This window comes from Stegodyphus dumicola, chromosome 11, assembly GCF_044657685.1.
Source record: "Stegodyphus dumicola isolate Sdum_Otavi_A_Nest chromosome 11, ASM4465768v1".
Classification (NCBI taxonomy): Eukaryota; Metazoa; Arthropoda; class Arachnida; order Araneae; family Eresidae; genus Stegodyphus; species Stegodyphus dumicola.
The window spans coordinates 159946681-159967200 of NC_140778.1; the positions used below are offsets into that span (position 1 = coordinate 159946681).

At 32.6% G+C, this 20520-nt stretch overlaps 1 long non-coding RNA gene across 1 annotated transcript in view; it reads left to right on the forward strand.

Annotated features, from left to right (window-relative positions):
• LOC146994467 (uncharacterized) overlaps positions 1 to 19002 on the forward strand; it is a 35034-nt gene extending 16032 nt beyond the window's left edge. Inside the window, exon 2 of the long non-coding RNA XR_015043772.1 lies at positions 18296 to 19002. This is a non-coding gene — a long non-coding RNA (uncharacterized LOC146994467). The remainder of the gene's footprint in view (positions 1 to 18295) is intronic.
• Positions 19003 to 20520: the final 1518 nt, after the last annotated feature.

Sequence of the window (20520 nt, forward strand, 5' to 3'; positions counted from 1 at the left end):
GTTGATAGAATATTTTTTGTCAAACTTTGTGGAAAAAAATGAAAAGAGGGATTCAAGAATTTTAATCCACTACTTCATGAATTAAACTTTTCTTATAATCTTGTAATAAATTCACGTTAATTTTCAAAAATCGTATTCTTAAGTTTGTTTTCCGTTAAGGCTGCGTTTAAAACTTTTCTTCAATTAATAACATTTAATTTCGCCTAAAATATAGTTTTAAGTTTTTCCTTATTTAAATTTTTTTCTGTCTTAATTTTATTTATAGTTCTTATTAATAACTTCTTAAATTAAAAAAATCCAAAAAGAATCTGAACGCCATCAGATTATTTATTAATGATTTCAGATTGAACTTTTAATGTTTTGTGTGTTACTTTTATTTATTGAATAATATGTGCGAAGCACATAAGTATACAACTCAATTCAAAAGAAATAATACAAAATATTTAGAAAGTGCATATCTTTAGAATTTCTGATATACAGTCTCGCGCGTTGAAGATAATTTTTTTCGTATAGTGTTGCCATTGTTAGTTTTGAAACTATTGAGTTTGTTAATAAAATAAGTTTTACAAAATAGAAGTGCATTACAAAACAAATTCCAAATTTGGGCATCCCAGATGCCCATACTCGAGTAGACTACTACGTTATTCAAAATTTGATGTTTAGGTACCGTTGTTTTTTCATAGTGCGACACATTCTTGCATATTCGTCGTTATTTAATTTATCATTATCATCATTATTTAATCAGCATTATTTATCATTATCGTCATCATTTATCATCATTATTTAATTAATCCTATACACACATTCTTGCATATTCATCATTATTTAATTTCTTTAAGTATAATGCAAGTCTCAAGTATTTGGTTACCATGATTTCAAAAGTGATTCAGACTTTTATACTGAACCAAAGCAAATTGCCGAAAGGAAATTAATAGCGTTTCCTGGTAAATTGTCCCTTCGGGCTGGTAATTTTTATTAAGAAACGTATACTCGTATTTAGTGAAAAAAAAAAAGAATGCATCATTGATATGGAATAAATTTCTTTCGGGCTGGTAATTTTTATTATGAAACGGATACTCGTATTTAGTGAAAAAAAGAATGTGTCATTGATATGGAACAAATTTCCTTTTATTGATTCATTATTTCTATTATATTGATTCATTATTTCTGAGCATAAGTTACCGCTACACTTAGAATTTTATAAAAAGTATTCGATAATTGGTTTTTTTATTCAGAGAACAAAAATGATGGAGAAGAATTAAACATTTTTTCCAAAAGTATTTGAGTTTATTCAGCGGCTCAGTTTAATACACGGAGATTTCTGTATTGTAAAGAATGCTATGAGTTTTACACTTTTAAAGTTAAATTATAACTCGCAATTAATTCATTAATTGAATTAAAATATTAATTAAAAATTAGTGCTTAATTAAGCTAGTTATACAATTTTGAAATTTATTTTTAAAATTTTTGTTAAAATATTGTTACGAAATGCCTAGCTACAGTAAGATAGCTTCCCCGCAAAGCGGAGTTAGGGTTGCCAGAAAGTGGCAAGGAAAGGAAGGGTTGCTAGATGTTGTGCGACATCACCCATTTGGTGACAAAATTTGGAAAACAGACGAAGCGAAAACTTTCTAGAACGATTTTTTGCCATGTTTCCTGACCATGTTCTCGAAAGCAGATCAAGAGCCCTACATATCCTGCTTGTGCGTGGAGTAGTGGAAGTATTTTGAGTTCGTCAGCAGAGTCTCTTGTTCAGAGGTTAACTTCAGTGCGATCAAAATGATTCGAGAGCTGAACTTTAGTGCTTTGCGGTGAAACTGTCTTCATCGTTTCAGCATCAAGGCTGTGTTGCTAAATGTTTCGGGGCGTTTATCGCATTCATGAATAACTGTAAACGTGTCTTTGGAACTCAGCTGTGTAATACTGAGAAATAATTTGTGTTTTGATTTTTCATCAAGTGTTGTCATCAATCCTTCTAAATCCACGAACCCTTCGAATGCAACAATATTTTTCTAATTACGCTCTTCATAGAATTTTATCATCTGAAAACAACTATTCTACTTATATTTGTTTCATTTGACCAGCACCTTTCAATTCAAAAATGCTTCTTAAAATTTGCAGTGCTTTTCAAGATTAAATTGATGATGGCATGTCATCAATTTCAGTCCCAGTTTCTTCAATTCCTTCGAGTGATTTATTCAAACTTCAAAATTGACATTTCTAGCCAGCGATTACCCTTTGCTTGGTTAGTCTATTCGTCTCTTCATGATTGCAGACATGACTAATAATTTCTTTGCTTTTTCTTTAGTCTACAGTTACCACTACACATCCTTTCCAAGACTAAATTCTACACTAGAACCATTTCATAAAATTTTTACAACTCTTATGAACATTATGTGTGTATGTATGCCAAAGGTAAAGCTTTTGAATGTGGAAAAAAATGTTGGAAACAATCATATAAACCAAACTAAAAAGGATGTTTATAAAATTCAAAAAGCAGCATATATAAAGACAGCGTAATATACTGCTAATTTTATTTCCAAATTTGGTAAAAACCATTCGAATAAAATCAGTACAAAATATTATTCAAAATCCCCAAAACAACGCTTTTAATTCTATTGCATTGAAATTAGGCCATTTAAAATATTTATAAATTTATTTTGAGATAGAGTTCTCCCGTAAAGCAAACAATACACAAGTCGCATACACAAGAAATGCATGTATGGATGAAATGCATGGATGTATTCGTGTATATATGCATATACGTATGTATATTAGTTTTTCTCTCTGCAAAATAACAGCATTCATAATATTTTAAGTAGTATATTTGAGCCTGAATAATAAATGAATCTGGATTAATGCTATTTCTTTACACAGATGTAAAGTATAGATATAATTATAACAATAATATGCAACTGCATAATTTTATTGAGAGTTTTTAAATAACTTTCAATAAATTTATGCCATTCTATTTAATTGTAAGATAATTTTTATCCCAAGTATATAGAAATATAAGAATATTTTTCATCTGAACTGAATGTAGTAACTGAAAATTTTTTAAATAATAATTAGTTACAATTTTGCAGTCAATTACCCTTAAAATGTTACATAACTGTTATAGAACTTGTAAATTTAAGTACATATCTTTACTTTACGACATCAAGCATGCCAACAGTTGGAATTCATTAAAAACAGTTATCCAGATTGATCAATCAAAGTTTTGTGGAGTTTCCAACATGTGTTTGTATTTCTTTCAATCAGGTAGTGAAATCTTCACAATTGCTTATATTTGATCTAATCTCACAATGAAAATTTTGAGAAGAAATCGACAATGCTTTAATTATTTTGTACAGAAAATTGAGTGCCAAAATATATTCAACCGTCTCGCTTAAATCTTAAAGTGTGCGAAAGGTCATGTGACATGACAGAAATATTACTGGATGCCCATTGGTCCATCCTAGAAGCCACACCCTTGGAGGCTACACAGATGTGCATTTGTGAAATATGCCTCCCGGACATGACGAGAACTTGACGTATGGCCTGCCCTATACGTGGTAGCAGTATTCACAGAATTTGAGGCTGGACTCGTCATACAAACGAGTGCCATAGCCCGAAGGATTGGACTTCTGGTTGATGGTAGGCGGAAGGTCCTTTTTACTACGCAAAGGAAAACCAGTAGAGGATCTATCCTCCACCTGGGGATGCGTCCTCTAGGTTCTACAAGTTCGTCCGAGAGATAAGTAAATTCTCCTCAGATGAATGTTTAGAGAAATTAAACAAAGAAAATTACAATAATTCTGAGAAACTCAACGCAGTTAGCACATAAGCGGGTATAATATTAATGTATTTTAAGTCCACTAGCAGTTATGTATTTATTGCATCGCATAACCCCATCACTTTGAATTTCAGTTAACTATCACATGATTTGATATTCGTTCATGTGGTTTTTTATAATTGATTAAAGAAAAATTAAAATGAAAAAGACAGGAATATTAAGCTCATGACACCATAGTACAGTCGTTTTTCAGAGGGCCAACATGTTCGCCAACATTTCTGTTCACTTGAAAGAGAAATGCTGAAAGTTTTTGCCAAAATCAACAGATATTAATTTTCAAATTTCTGACACATGGTTGTTAGGGTTATTCCTTTCGATTCCAGATGTTTCCACGAAAGCAAAATCTGCTTTGTCTCTTTACTTCATTAGATATAAAAATGTTATAATAATATATAATTGATACTACAGTCAAAAGTCGTTAATCCGGACTCGTCGGGACTTCAGTGATTCCGGATCGATTTTTCCGGATTATAGATCATCAGTTTAAATCTGGTAAAATGGCATGCAGAAATTATAAAATTAAAAATATGAAACCATAATTTATGAAATAAGAAAAAATTATGAATTAAAGGGTATCAAAATTTACAAAAAAAAAAAAAAAAAAAAAAAAAAAAGCTTAATATTTATTTGTTTACTTTATTAAACATTTCTTTCAATGTAAGTTGTTTAAGTTGCTTCGTTTTTTATGTGATAATACATTCTCTTTAATTCTATAAACAGTCATAATTTCTTGTTCAGTTACAAAGTTCCGCTGTTCAATTCCTATAATTGCTGTGTCGAGAATACCGACTAATTTGTCAATAGAAATTTTTTCGTTTTCAATAACCTCTGTCACTTTCTTCGCTATCGGAAGCGAATTATAATGTCGAGGAATTTGATTTAAATCATATTGATTTAATCATAAAAAAAATGTAAAATTTTGAAATGTTGCTAATGTATTTTTTGTCAAATTTTATTGAAAAAATTGAAATGAGAACCTGAACCGTTTTAATCTCTGCTTGATTAATTAAATCTCTGTTACATCTTTTTAATGCCTTACTGATGTGTAATAAATTTCATCTTAGCGGTAAGGAAATCTATCTACATTCTTGACAATTAAAAAAAAAATTTTTGACATACATAAATTTTAATGAAATCGGAATCTTCTATAAAAATGTTCCATCAGCTGACTTTGTTAAGACAACAACAATGTTGGGTAAAAAATTTAGTATAGGATTTTTTTCTGTTTGTGTCAGAACTTCTCCCTATTTTTTTAAAACAATTTCAAGCTGAATTTATTTGTGTGCAAATTTTACCTGTTTTTAATAAATGTTCCTTATTAAATTTAGCTTATATTATAACTACTAAAACACCATATCGTCAGCTTTTAAAGGTAAAGAAATATATCTACATTTCGTACAATTAAAAGGAAATTAGCTTTTGCACCTGATTATAACGATTAACTATTTCTGTGTCGCTGACATAGTATTTCAAAAAATTATTTCGTCAATAAATTTTAATTTCTGCTTGTCAAGTTGTTACCGTTTGCTATTTGTGCGAAAAAATCATTTTCCCAAATTTTACGTTAACTTCAGTGTGAAGCATTTTTTTGGTGTTCACAGATATAAATGTTTTCAATAAATGTTCTAATTAACTTTTATCTCCTATAATAAATATATTATAAAATTGCTTTTTGCAATATAATATTTACGTAAAAAAAGCCATGCAGAGATTTCAGTTAGAGTTACATATGGCAGTTTGATAAGGTATTTTTCATTTATCATACATGAATTCCTATTTATGTAATTTCTAGAAGTTTACAATTTTAAGTAATTTTTATTTCCAGAAACCTTCCTGGAGAATGACGGTCATTTTTTAAATTTTAATGACTCCTTAGGCAATATTCTGCTTCATCTTGCTGCCTATATTTCAGATAATGGGTTTATTAAATTGCTTCTAGAAAAAAGAGCGCATGTCACGAGCACAGACCGACGCTACTGCACGGCTCTCCATATTGCTTGCAAAGAAGACTCTTTAGGTAATGTTAAAAGTATTTTGAATGCCTTTACATTTTCCCCTCGTTTAAGTAGTGAAATGACTTGTAGGTTAGAAGACTAATTAATGTACCGAATGTTGACATAATTTATTATGTGAATGAACTATTAATGAAATTATGACAATTATTATTATATTTGCATCAATAGAAAATGGCAATTTACTCACTTTTGCTCCCAGTGTGCTTGTTATGTACTTACCTATTAGTACTAGGGAAACGCCTCCATCAAAAAATATGAACCGAGAAATTGCAGATGTGAAACATATAATGCTGGTCATGTATTTGTAAATGATGCATCTTCTTAATTATTTAAGAAAGTAATTTAAAAGCTTTAACAATTGCATTAATTCTCCAGACACGTAAGTGAAACACAACAGGAGACGAGGGGCAAGATCGCTGTGCTTATTTGACCAGAGTTTCAAATCCCGACAAACTTTCTTTCTTTTGAATGGCTAGGTGGCATGTAGAAGCCAACGCTGCTTTAACCACCACTTTTGAAATATTGCCCTAAGGCATTGGTATAATAAGTAAATAAAATGGGCGTGGAACGCCGCACCTACTAGGTGAAGCCGGAGCAAATACGTTAAGTATGTAAAATGAGAAAGCATCCGGGAGCCGTTCGATCTGTGACAAATAGTACAGAACTAACTGATTAAAGATGTTGCTTAAAAAAGTGTTTTGAAAAACTAATATAACATAGTCATTTGAATAATTTAAACACTGGTTTTAAAACAGGTTCAGAATGAAAAAGAACATTAATTATTCTGTTAAAAGTGGCTGAATGAGGAATTGTCAGCTGAGTAACTATTTCAATAAATTTCTGATGAATTTAAAGAATTCTTATCAGAGAAATGCTGGGAAAGTTTACACTTTTGAGATAAACAGTTTTCACAAACAGTTCACACTATGTAGCGGCACAAAAGTACATGAGCAAATCACTCGATTTGAAGAACACTTGCAAGATAAATTTAGAGTCACATCATCGTGGTGAAAACATATACACTTAAATAATTATACATTCGTGTAACCAAATAGAGCTTTTAGAGTCTTTAAAGCCCAACCAAAAGGTTCAATATCATAAAGTCTCTTGTATGGTACACTAAATAAACACTTATGCAAAAAAAAAAAAAAAAAAAAAAAAAAAAGAAAGAAAGAAAAAGAATACTTGATAAATAATAATAAGAACACAAATGAAACCACAGAGCTTTATAGTCCTAAATAATGTTAAAAGTTCGTGTTAATAACACAGTCTCAAGTGGAAGCTATTTACACTATATACAATGTTCTCATCACCTTGGATTATGAAAAATGCTCCTTGGGAGTTTGGCAGCATTTTCTAGTGTCGGATCGTAGTTGATCAGTTCTTTAATATGATCATACTGTGAATGTTCAATTTTACTATAAAAGTTATGGCTTTTTGTGATAATCTGGTCATCAATCGGTCTGAGTTTTAATTCTTTATGAATTTGTAAATTTCGAACGAACCAGGGTGAGTTAACAATTTCTCTCAGTATCTTATTTTGAAAAACTTGTAGTTTATGCCTGTAGGTTTTGAACACTGTAGCCCAAATAGGGATAGCATAAAGCAGGGTTGGTCTGATCAGCATCGTGTAGACTCTTTTTTTTAAGTTGAATATTTAGATTGGAATCTCTTTTAATTAGAGGATATAAAGCCATTTTTGCAGCTGTTGCTTTGCATAGGGCATAAGCAGTCTGCTCTTTAAAAAGGAGTTGTGAGTCGAATACGACACCCAGGTACTTTGTGCTACTTACGACTGGGAGTGGCTGGTTATTAATCTTGATGTTTACATTAACTGGGGTGGATTTTCTATGTCTTCTGAAGAGCAAAACTTGACATTTGACCGGGTTGACTTTAAGCTTCCACGATTTGTAATAATGAGTGATGATATTAACAGCCTCTTCTAGCTTGTTTATGGCGGATTGCGGTTTTAAGGATCTTGTTAAAGTAGCTGCATATTTCACAATTTTTGAATTTAGTGGGATTGGCATATCATTAGTAAAAATATTAAAAAGAACTGGACCCAAAACACTTCCCTGGGTGATGTCGCTTTTGATTCTTTTTCTGGAGGATAAAGTGTTGTTAATTGTGACATGGAAGTTGCGATTTTTTAAATAACTTTGCATGAGCTTGATAAAATTTATAGGCAGATGAGCAAGGTGTAGTTTATAGAGGAGATGCTCATGCCACACCTTGTCAAATGCCTTTTCTAAGTCTAGGAAACAACTTGCAATTGTATTTTTTTTTTTTTTTGAAAAGGAATCGGCGATAAATTCAGTAACATTTGGAAGTTGATGCGCTGTGCTCTGCTCGGGCGAAAGCCGAACTGCGCTTTTTGTACTATCGCTTTATCTTCCAAATGTCTGGTCAGCCTTTACTGTAGAACTCGCTTGAAAACTTTACTTAGGCTAGGAAGCAGGCTGATTGGGTGATATGAGTTAACATTTTTTGGGTCTTTACCAGGTTTAACAAAGGTAATGAATGGTATGTGCCATTTTCCATTGCTGCAGGAAATAGTTTAGCTTTATGCAGGCATTAATTATGTTGGTAATTAAGACAATACAGCCTTTGGGGAGAATTTTGAGCACTCTATTCGTGATCCCGTCATAGCCGGGGGCCTTTCTATTCTTCAGGTTTTTGATATTTTGAACTTCTATGGGAGAGGTGAAACCAATCTGCTGTGTATCTGTTCTGTCAGGTAGATGAATAATGAAATTAAATACTTCTTCATCTGGTGAATTATTTATTTTGAAGGTTTTTTCTAGATGTGTGGCGAGAGCTTCCACCATATCTTTTTCAGAATAAGCAATTCCCGTATCTGTGTGTAGCGGTCCGATGTAGTCGCTTTGGGTTTTTCTGAGCGCTTTACCAATACACCACATGGTATCTGGGCTGAAGTCTATTGAGTCTAACAATTTATTCCAACTATGTGATCTGTACTCTCTGAGAAGATATTTTATATTTGTATTTTTTCTGTTTAGAATTATTTTAATATCAGGATCAGCAGTTCGACGCCAGATTTTTGCGGTGCAATTCTTGTCCTTAATTTTGTCAATAATGTAGTCCGGGAGTTTTCTTTTTTAAATTCTTCATATCTTGTGGCCTTGTCAAGGGCAATTTTAATACAACAATTTTAATATTAATTTTTGTTATCTGATACTCGATGTCTGTAATATCGGCTAAAGCCGGATGCGCAGGTAGTTTTTCCAGAGATTGACTGAATTTATCCCAGTTAGTAATTTTTCAGAGAGGAAGATTTTTCTCAAAGCCGTAGTAAGTAAACCTGACAGGCAGATGATCAGAAGTTAGCTGGTGAGAAACTTGTAAGAAGGGTATTTGTGTAATATTTTTTGTGATGACAATATCAAGAACTTTAGCAGTGCCAGTGTGGTTGTATCTAGTGGGATCCGTTGGCCCAAAGATACTTAAATCATTTGTTAAAGCATAATTATGTAGGAAATTTGCATTTGCACGACGGGAGTTCCAGGAGTGATGCTTCACATTTAAGTCTCCGTCTAGAATTGTGGGAAGCGTAATGCCGCTAAGGATGCTCATATCACTGCTGCTGATACTATGTCCCGGGGGGTTGTATGCAGAAATAATCACAATTGGTTCATTAGTGCGAGAGTGGGCAATGATGGCTGTAGTTTCAATATTACTAGTACCTGGTAGATTAAAGTAGGTAGCCTGCAAGTGCCTTTTGATGAGAATCAGGGTGGTGCTGCCCCTGTTGTTTTCTCTGTCTTTTCTAAAGGTTCTGTACCCTTGGATGTTAAATTTATCGCTGATGCTAAGATGTGTCTCGTTGATTAAGAAAATATCGATGTCATGATAATTAAGAAAGTTTATGATCTCGGTGTTCTTGCTGCGAACTCTGTTGGCATTAAAGAAGGCGAAGTTTAAACTGCTGGAGGCAGTGAGTTGGATACTTGCATTATTATTTATAAATTAACATTCATAATTTAAATTTGCTAAAAGTTCAAAGGCTTCCCACCCAATTTGGAGCTTTTCCATTATTGATTTGGAATATCGTTTAATATTGTCAGAGTGCATTTCACAACCCCTGTATGAACTGACTTCCACAAAAGCAACACTTTCCTGGAAGATTTCTATCCTTTGTACAGCTAGTGGTAATATGATTTAATCTGCACTTTAGACATCTTGGTTTATGTTTGCAGTGTGATCGACTATGTCCATACTGCCGTTGTGGCACTGTTTGTACCCAGGGGTAGGTTTGAAAGAGGTAATTTTGATCGCAATGTCCAAGATGTGTGTGACTTGAAATATTGTTTTTCCTTCTACAGTCCGTGGGACTTCTACGAGGAAAGTTGGCAATTTAACAATTTCATTGTCAATCTTTTTGGTTATCTGTCGAACCGTTTTAACTGGATTTTCATTTCTGGAATTCATCTAATATTTATTCCGGTTTAGTATGTACAGAAAGTTTATTACTATTCTTAGGAGCTTGTCCCTAGGGAGGGGAAAAGTGTGGTATGGTATTTCCTTATTATCCAAGAATTTAGTGACTGACCGATAATCATCATCTGACTAAACTTTTATGTGGATGTCTCCACCTTTTTGAATGCATTCCATAGCTGTAGTAAATTTTTTGACTTCATCTCTGAGGGGCTTCCATGACGTAATGTCCGAGATAATGATTGACAGAACTCGGTTAGCAGTTTTGCGAGGAGCTATGAATTCTCCTTCTTCTGATTGGTCCATTTCCTGGGGGTTTGTATTGGGCGTTTGATTGACTTCCATGCCATCGTCTGTTCTAAGGGTAAAATATCTATTTTTAATTGCATAACAGATGAGTTACTTCTATCACTTAAAGTACGCTTGTGCGTTTATTTGGGTTTAATCCAAGTTTCATCCTGCTTAGGGGAGTTTGTCTTGCAAATTGACACTAGTCATGTTTTGTTGGGTCAGAATCTGACCTATTCCTACAGTCTCATGAATTTCCTTTGAAGATTTTATATTCTTTAACTGCCTTTTATTAAACAGTTTAGCTACCATTAACTGGAACAGTTGTTCAACTTCTGGATCCACTATTTTCTGACCACTGTCAATTAAGTTTTTTTGAATTTGGAAATAGTTAGATATTGCATCTAACTCCTCATCTGAGCCACTTTCAATAAGGTTTTCAATAACATTCCTATCATTAATTAAATTTAAGGTCTGAATATACTCTAAATTTGGATTCATCGTAACAGCCTTAAAAACCTACTGTCCCTGATGGAAAGGCAAGTCCATCGTGAAAACATGCAAAATCAAAATCAAAGAATACTTACTCACTCGAACAATCAGGAACTCTTCACCAAGCCACCTGCTCGAAGTAACTCCGAAGCTCGAATGTGAAAGACGAAAAAAGAAGTCCCGACAAACGGATTCGTGATTGTTTTTCAAGCGTAATCTGAAGAGGTAGCGCCCTCTAGGCCGGAAAAAGGTTGGCTTTCAGTGGGAGAGGCTGAATACTCAGTGTGGTAATTTTATAAATTAATACAATTCTATCAACTGATGTATTTCTATTTGTACAAAGTGTATATAATCTACATTGTGTGTTGTGAACAAATGAAAATGTTAAACTGAGTTCATTATTTGCGTATGAGACCAGTCACTGACTATGACTGGCTCCAAGAAATGTGAAAAGGAAACCGCAGACGGAACCTTGTTACTGAGGCTAGCAAATATGCCTTGTAAAGAATAAGAACAGGCAAAAGATGAATTTCGGAACGATCTGATTGGAAATTCAATCGGGAATGACCGACTAAAAAATTTTTCCATTCTGACCATACGAAAATGTTTGGTATGCTTGATTTACTGTTCATTCGAGCTTCAAAATAGCTGATATCAGTAAACGCCAGAGTTATCAGAGTGCATAAATAAATGAATTTCTTCAATTTTGTCCTTGGACTTAAGTGTTAAGCAGCTTTAGTGTAAAGTCTAACTCTCAAAATGTCATTTCTTAAAAGTCATTTTTTCACTTCGTCTTATGACTGATTTCGTAAATTTTTCAGAGATACGGATAAAAGACATAAATAGGGCACATGAAAAAGGGAAAGATATGCTGAAACTATTCCCTGATATAACAATCGAATAGGGAAATGGGCCATATTTTCAAGAAAGTTCATCTTTTTACTTCCTTATGTGAAATAAAGCAAGTATTGTAATTGCGAAAAATTTCGGTTATCATATTTCAACGAAAATATCCATTTCCATCCCTCTTGAAACCATCTGAAAAATTATTTTGGGTGACATCGTTACGAGCTTACAGAATAAAGGACTGTTTTTCCCCAAACGCTTTGAGAAATTGATTTAAAATACATTCAGAAGAGATTCTTTTCCTTCTGTCTTCTTGATATCTATATGTACATATGTATGTATTTAACTTGCATAACTAAAAAGCGAGTAGCCATCAATTTTTTGCACGGTACTGTCATAATATGTTACTGTGTATTTCCCTTTTTTGTTGGAATCAACAGCATCAAGCTTATATATGTATATATATATATATATGGTCTCACTTTGTTACCCCGCTGGATGAACTTAGTTTTTTTTTATTCATTTAAGAAATTGTAGTTTTTTTTTTTATTCATTTAAGAAATTGTGAATTGTTTGCTCTAAAACTGACTGAATTTTTGTTGTTTATATGTTCCATTTGATGTTTTTATACCTTTAGTTAGTCTGTATGCAGCAGTTGTAGAATTATCAACAATTTAAAAATGCCGATTTAAGCCTAACCCTAAGTTAAACCTAGGAATGATAAAAAATATTAATGGGTGATTCGTACATTTTTTAAAGAATATACGCATATGACTTAGCAATTTAGAAGTTTTTCTCCCTGCTTTGGGTGTCATGATTCTCTTTCGCTGCAGTGTTATTTATATTTTATTTCTTAATATTTATTTTATTTCCTTGCTGACTGAAGTACCTGACGTTGTCATGGCTGTGCACAGACTAAAGAGGTGTTGTTTAGGGGAAGGAGATAGTTACTTGGAAATCTTAGGTAGACTGATTTTTCTTTGTTTGGGTTCAAGGTGATTGCGACAGACTGACCACTTGTCCATGGCATATGCTCATGGACCCCAGTGCCCATGGTCAGGAAAGCAGATATAGGGGCACTACAGGCCTTTGCCCACTAAGGCTGTTACGCCAGTGAGGGTTTTTTTTTTTTTTTTTTTTTTTTTTTTTTTTTTTGTTTAGTTTGGGTTTAACCCTTTGTGGCTCAGTGTTCCACTACATGAAACACCCAAATTGAATCACTTCTGAAACCTTCAAATTCAACCGTAAATAGATAAAAATGCCTTTATAATATACTTTGAACTTTTCTTTTTAAACAGTAGATAGCAGCATATAACAAGGAGATACAGAATTTTCATTTATTATGTGTTATTAAAATCCACTTTTTTCCAAGTAATTTTTTTAATGATATAAAAAATTTTATTTGGAAAAAAATTAGGTATAATTTTGCTGGCTGTATTCCAAATTATTTGTTCCATATTTTTTTTAATCTTTCATACAAAAACCATACGCAGAATCATTGAATAAAACTGGGTGTTCCATTAGCGGGAACACTGCGCCTTTAGCGATCTCGTGCTGTTACGAATCAGAACATCTGTGCATGTGAGAGAACATCCGTTGTTTACGTTTTCTGTTTCCGTTGTTTGGGGGTGGGAATGAATTCAAACAAAGCAGTATTGAGGGCTGAGGGTTGTTTTGTGTTATGAAAGCTTTAATATTGGCATCTCGAATTTTTTGGGAGTAGTTTTTAGGCGGGAATTTTATTAGTAGCTTGACTCATCTTTACTTAGACCTGCGCGAATTTTTTGCTATCGCATTTTAGTCTCATTCCCATTTATTTTCAATAATTGTGTAGATATTTTTCGTGTATGTATATATTATAGGCGTATTTTTCTTTATTGTTGATATTATTCATAGTTAATTTTTTTATTATTAATTTTCCATAAATGGCGCGGAGAGGTCTAACTTTTTCCAAAAATTTGTAAATATTTTTGTATATAAGACTTGTGTATATAGATATTTATCTCATTTATCCGGATATATTCAAGAACATTGTGTATATCCAGGAAACCATGTATACAGCCATAATACAAAGTTTTTTCATTCTTATACAAACGCTTCTACTCATTTTCGTGCTTCACCGTAATGCTCGCTTAGTCACACTTTTAAAAGCTCTGGTGGCGCAGTGTTCCACCTCATGGAACACCCACAGAATAAAAACGATAAATGCAATTTTTACAAAATTTTACCCGTGTACTCCTTTAGGACTAAATAGAGTTTTTTTGTTGAAATTCTGTCGTTAACGTATAGTGCGGCGCAAAGGGTTAAGGTGAATTGTGCAAAATTTTGTCAAGCTCAAATAAAATTGTAAAATACAGTTAATTAACACTGCACTGTGTAAAGATTTTAGTAAGAACTGATAATTGCTTTTTCGTCAAATATTTCTTTTTCATAAATTAGCTTTAGAGAATCTACCAGCCACTTTGGCCCGATTTCTTCAAAGTTTCCGAAATACTTTCAAGAAAATGGTAGAGAGAGTACCTGAATTTTGCCTTAAAGGTTCTTTATTGTTCTATAATCCGGACCTCAAAGCTCACATAACTGAAAAACAAGTAGCCTCAGGAAGTTGAAATTTTATATACAGTCAAAAGTCGTTAATTCGGACACCCGTAATCCGGAATGATCTATAATCCGGACCTCAAAGCTACAAACTTTCTGCGCATGTGTCGTGTTGACGCATGCACGTAATACCTTTACGGCTGCGAATATGCGTGTGCAAAATATGTTTAGGAATGTGTGTTTAATGTATAACGGACAGTATAAGCTAAGCTAAAATTATCTAATTCAGGTAATGTTGCAGATCGCGTTGTTCCTTAATCTTTGAATTGGATTCGGCTTATTATTTTTTGCAGACTGTTAGAGCAATTTTATAAAAGTAAGCTTGAACTTCCGATTATGTCAAATAGAATTTCTGATATATATTTACTAATATGTAAAGGATCTACAAAGCGAAAGTATGTTTCCAAATCCATTAAAGAAAAAGTGGAATTGCTGCAAAAAAAGGATAAAGGCATATCCTTTGTTTATCTTTAACGCCACGGCGCGCAATGAATTGGAAGTTGATCTGTCAGCACTATCCTTATCTTCAGGGCAGATGGTTTTATTTTATTTGGCTTATAATTCCTTACTAAATGTAGTATTTCATCTCTATGTACTCCGTCTTTGATATGATTTAAATCAAATTCCTCGTCATTACAATTCACTTCCGATAGCGAAGAAAGTGACAGAGGTTATTGAAAACGAAAAAATTTCGATTGACAAATTAGTCGGTATTCTCGACACATCAATTATAGGACTTGAACAGTGGAACTTTGTAACTGAACAAGAAATTATGTCTGTTTGTAGAATTAGAGAATGTATTATCACATAAAAAACGAAGCAACTTAAACAACTTACATTGAAAGAAATGTTTAATAAAGTAAACAAATAAACATTAAGTTTTTTTTTTTTTTTGTATGTAAATTTTGATACCCTTTAGATCATAATTGTTCTTTATTTCTTAAATTACGGTTTCATATTTTTAATTTTATTATTTCTGCATGCCATCTTACCAGATTTAAATTGATGATCTATAATCCGGAAAAATCGATAATCCGGAATCGCCGAAGTCCCGACGAGTCCGGATTAACGACTTTTGACTGTATAGGAATGCTATAATATGTAGATGTGCTATAACATGTAGGTTTTGGTTGCAATCCGCTACACCAAACATATAAGTATATATATATATTCACTCTGTTACTCGGCTTAGTGAGCTCACTTTATTTATTCTTATATGTTGGTAAATTGTACATTTTTTGTTTTAAAAATGATTGAATTATGTTGTTATTATCTTCCATTAAGCTTTTTATGCCTCTAGTAAATCTGCATGCAAAAATTATAAACAATTTAAAAGTTGTTTAAGCGTGCCTAATCATAATTAACATAGCAGCCATATTTGTTTACATTTGAAACTTAGCAGAATAGTGGATTTGTTGCGAATGTAGAGAAACTAAGCCTCATAACAACAAAGATAACACCTTTTTTTATTACTGCGAATTAAATCATACTTAATCCATTCTGGAATTTATTCAAAGAAATAAGTTCGTAATTTTTAATATAGATATTTTGAGTTTTTATGTATTTTTGCCTTGTTGCAAAGTGAGAACTGGATTAATTGAATGATAAATGCTGAATCGTCTGTGAGAAACTGTTTCCCTTTTTTTTTATTTAATTCCTTTTATACATCATTAAATTTATTATAGTATTTGAATGGAACATGTGGTAGCGATTTCTTAATTCTTCAGGTTATATAATTTTTGTGCATTTGGAGTTATAAAATGAATGATCTGTAACACTATTAAGTGAATCTAGCGCCAGAGTGTCGCTATGGTAAACAAATATAGTGAATTTTAAAGAGTGCATTTATTCTATTGTGGTTTATGCGCTATCGATGAAGTAGATTTAATTCAAAGCAGTAAGTTAAAATTAAATGCAAAATGCTTATAATTTGATATTTATTACAAGGAAGTCGTGGTGTACACATAAGATTTTTATTAAAAATAATATGCTACGAAGAGAAATTTGAAAACTTTGAAGGACATTTCGTGGGATTCGATATTAGTTATTTAATATAATCTGAATTTGAATATTTCATTTAATAAAAGTACTTTTATTGCAAAGTAAGCCTTATAAGTAAAAGTGTATTTTAGGTAAAAATATCGTAATGCCTATAAATTTCTGTCTTTAATTTATTTGACGTGCCATAAAGATCTGTATAATGTTAATATAATAATATTATAAGATTATAGTCTGGTCGTAGGTTGAATTAAAGATTTCTTACTTTATAGATTCTGCAATCAGTAAATTCGCAAAATCAAAGACCAGGAGCCTAAAGTAGATTTAAAAAAAAAAAAAAAAATTGTGTAAAATGATTTCGATATGTCCATCTATCTAGTCTATTTCATAAAAATACTTAAATATTTCTACCTTCCAGAATACATTAGAAAATACGTAAGGCTTTACTGAATGGCACCAACCTGGCACGGGGAGATAAGGGTATTCCATTTCTAGCAGCGACAACACATTGCTTTCCAATACCCGAGTTTCTTAATTAAAATCGAAAGATGTCTTACATTTTTCCGAATGGTAAAAATCTTCCTTTCTAACAGTGTTACCAGTGATCGCTTTCAAATCGCTGAGTAATTATCTAATTTATGCAAAATATGAAATAAATAAGTAACAAAAATGAAGAGTCAGGTTTTGAGGTGCACATGCTCGTGTGAAGGGCTACGTGTATTCAAAATTTAGGGCTGTTAATAAAAATGAAATAATATAAACAGAATACCAGTTTCCTGCTTCGACAGAATTTCGCTTAAGTTCTAAACTTTAATGAGGTTAGCTTTCATTGTGCTCATCACTTCTAATTACATTTATCTCATCAAAGCGTGACTTAGCTAATAATTTTGTCTGCCATGTGTTTCATATTTTCTCAGCTTTTGAAATTTCAGCACTTTTTGTCATTTGAAAAATATTTGTCACTTAATATGGGAACCTCTTTCTTTCTCTCTGTGTGTAACGAAAAAGACTTAACAATATTGGTGGCTTAGAATGTTGATCCGTATTGAAGAGAAAACTTTGAAGTGTGGGGGGGGGGATTAAATATTCATCTTTATTTCAATTAACATTTGTGACCACAATTCGCTTGGCACTCTAATCGTACCTGTTCAAGAACATTTACATTTCTGAGATTGTTGCGATTGGAAGAGAGCAGCGAATCAGCGTCTTAAGTGAAGAGAAGTAGAAGTATAATTGCACAGTTATCCAATATGGCAACTTATTAAGAGAAATTTTAGTTTAAGTTCTGAATTACTAGCTACCCAATCAGCGTTATACTAGTCATGTGATATGGTCTTATCTATAAATGATGCGATCTGGGGAAAAGGCATTACAATTTTTAGAACACAGAGAGGGAATTAGGTGTCTATTGCTAGTTTAAATTATATTTTTGACTTATATATTTTCTAACTTGCACATATATATGTATATATATAAATCATTTTTATAGAGATCTTGTTCATAATGATCAGTACAGAAAGTGTTTCCTCTGTATTTATTAAATGATGATGGCATATTCCAGAACATTTCTTCTATACTGTGTTTCTCAATTTTTGATATTTAAGCATTAATTGAAGTAAAGAAAATTTTTTCACTCTCTCTTCCTCCTCCCCCTTTTTTTGAGTGTTTGTCAATTTTTGGTTCATTAATTGTTTTGGCTCCTTTTTCTAACTCTTTCTACTCAAATAGTTTCATTTATATGAAATTTTAATTTGTCTTTCTTTCACAGATTAACTATTCCTACGGTTACGAGGGAACAGCATCAATGAGAGCTGTAAAGATAGCTGCTTCGGAAAAGCCACGGACGGCTAATTCAGCTGCAGGTCAAAACTATTCATTTCAAAATTTTTCTATACTGTTGACAGATCGTGTCCGCAATGTTAATGCTGTTAATATCTTGGGTGAAACTGCTCTTCGTTTTGCAGTTCAAGCAAGAAGACTTGGTTAGAAAACTCATCATTTCTGGAAGCAACACATTGACAGTCATGACTCGAATGGCTTAACCCCATTGCACTATGCTTGTAAAGACGGAACCCCGAGACTGGTCGATTTTCTGATAATTTACGGTGCCAGTTTACAGACCTACGATTGGGAAACTAGTGTCGAAAGGTGGAGAAATTCACAAGAATTGAATGAGAAGAGTGAAAAGCTGTTAGCATATATCATCTCAGAATCGAAGCAGTGTCTTACGCTAGAAAACCTGTGCACAATAACTATTAGAGAAAAGATCAGAAATAAAGAAAAAGATGCGATTCACCTCGGACTACCATCATTTCTGGAAAAACGCCTACAACTTAAAGAGTGATGGAAATATGTGATCTGATTCATGGAGATATGCATAAGAAAGAAGTTTATAAAATTGCCCTTGATTCGTTATTTGTAATTAGGATTCAATTTCTCAAGTCTAAAATTTAATAAAATAGGAAAAAATTATAAGTGTCCATTTTATTTTTCCCACGAAAGTGCAGGTTTTTAATGTTTTTTTTTAACATTAAAATAATATTTGCTATTCTTTTCCACAAAGATTAACAACTTAAATAAGTAATAAAAATTAAATGCATATATTCTAAATATACAACAAAACAATGCACAAATGAAAATCTATAGATTTTGAAAACAATAAAATGACGATCTGAGTCAATATTAGTTAAAATAATACATCAAAGATTTGGATACATGTAAGCAAATAAGAATCAGTGAAATTTGATTTAATTTCCAGTATAAATTTATGAGGTTTAACAGTTCTTCTGGTTTTTTCTTATTATTGTTTGCTTAAGAATTTTTATGACACTATGAAGCTCTTTCATTTTAAAATAATTTCAGCAAAAAATAAAATTTTACAACTTTTTCCTTACAATTATATTTAAATCTCCTGCGATAGCCAAACCACGATCAGATTTCGATGGAAATCCCTTAACAGGGGATTCTGTCTTTTAGACAAACAACCATCTGGTGTTTTGTGTAATTCAAGCAAGCAAACATCTGCGGCACTAAGGAACAAAAAATTTTCTTATATAAGCGTATATACGACTAAAATATAACGAACAACCGGACAGGTCACAGCAACGGGCGAACGGTGAAGTTGCTATACGCTGGTAGTTTGTACCGAGGTTCGAATCTCGCGAGTGGGGGGGCTGGCTGTATAAAGGTATTCGTGGTTTCCCCATGTGTAATGCACATAGCCGCCAGTTTCCCTTAGGTCGTCCTCCCCGAAGGCATCCCTCACCTTAAGCAGGTAGCCATCGAGGGTTTGCTGTAATCACATAAGCGCTAATAATGCCTAATGACATCGATACATTATCATTAACAAAGACTCCTCTCAATGGCAGTGCTCAGCCGAAATTAGCTCAACGCCATGTGCAGAAAAGTGTTTGCAGCATATCGGGATCACAAGATAATAGATTACTTTAATAGACTTAGCTCGGTCTCAAAAGAATTAAACAAAGAATGAGAGAAATATGAAGCGATAGATTTGGCACATTGAACATGAATCACACGTCTTTTATTCTATCTGTCTTGTTTTATGTTTAAATTTTGCGTTAATTTTTGCGAACACTAAATTTTCACTCTTCGTATTTCGAGAAAGATTCTGACAACAGTTTTTTTCTATAAACATTAACCTAAAAATGTATTTTAAGTGAGAGGCGTGGTCAATAAAAATGCATGTTACAAAATCGCGCATTTAATTCCAAGACTTTTAATCTTACAAAGGTGACTATGATTTGCTTTACTTAGCATAGAAATAATGGAATGAGGCGACTTCTTAGGTTTTAGTGCATACAACGATCTACTTTGTTCTTAAGTTTAATGTCTTAACCCTTCTTTCGAGGCGAAAGGAGCATATATTTTAGTGTTGTCACCTATTTTGATTTCAGACGACGTGATTTGCCTCTTAGACAGGTCACAATTAATCTGAAGCATTTCCTGTCGGTAACTAGAATCTTAAAAATCCTC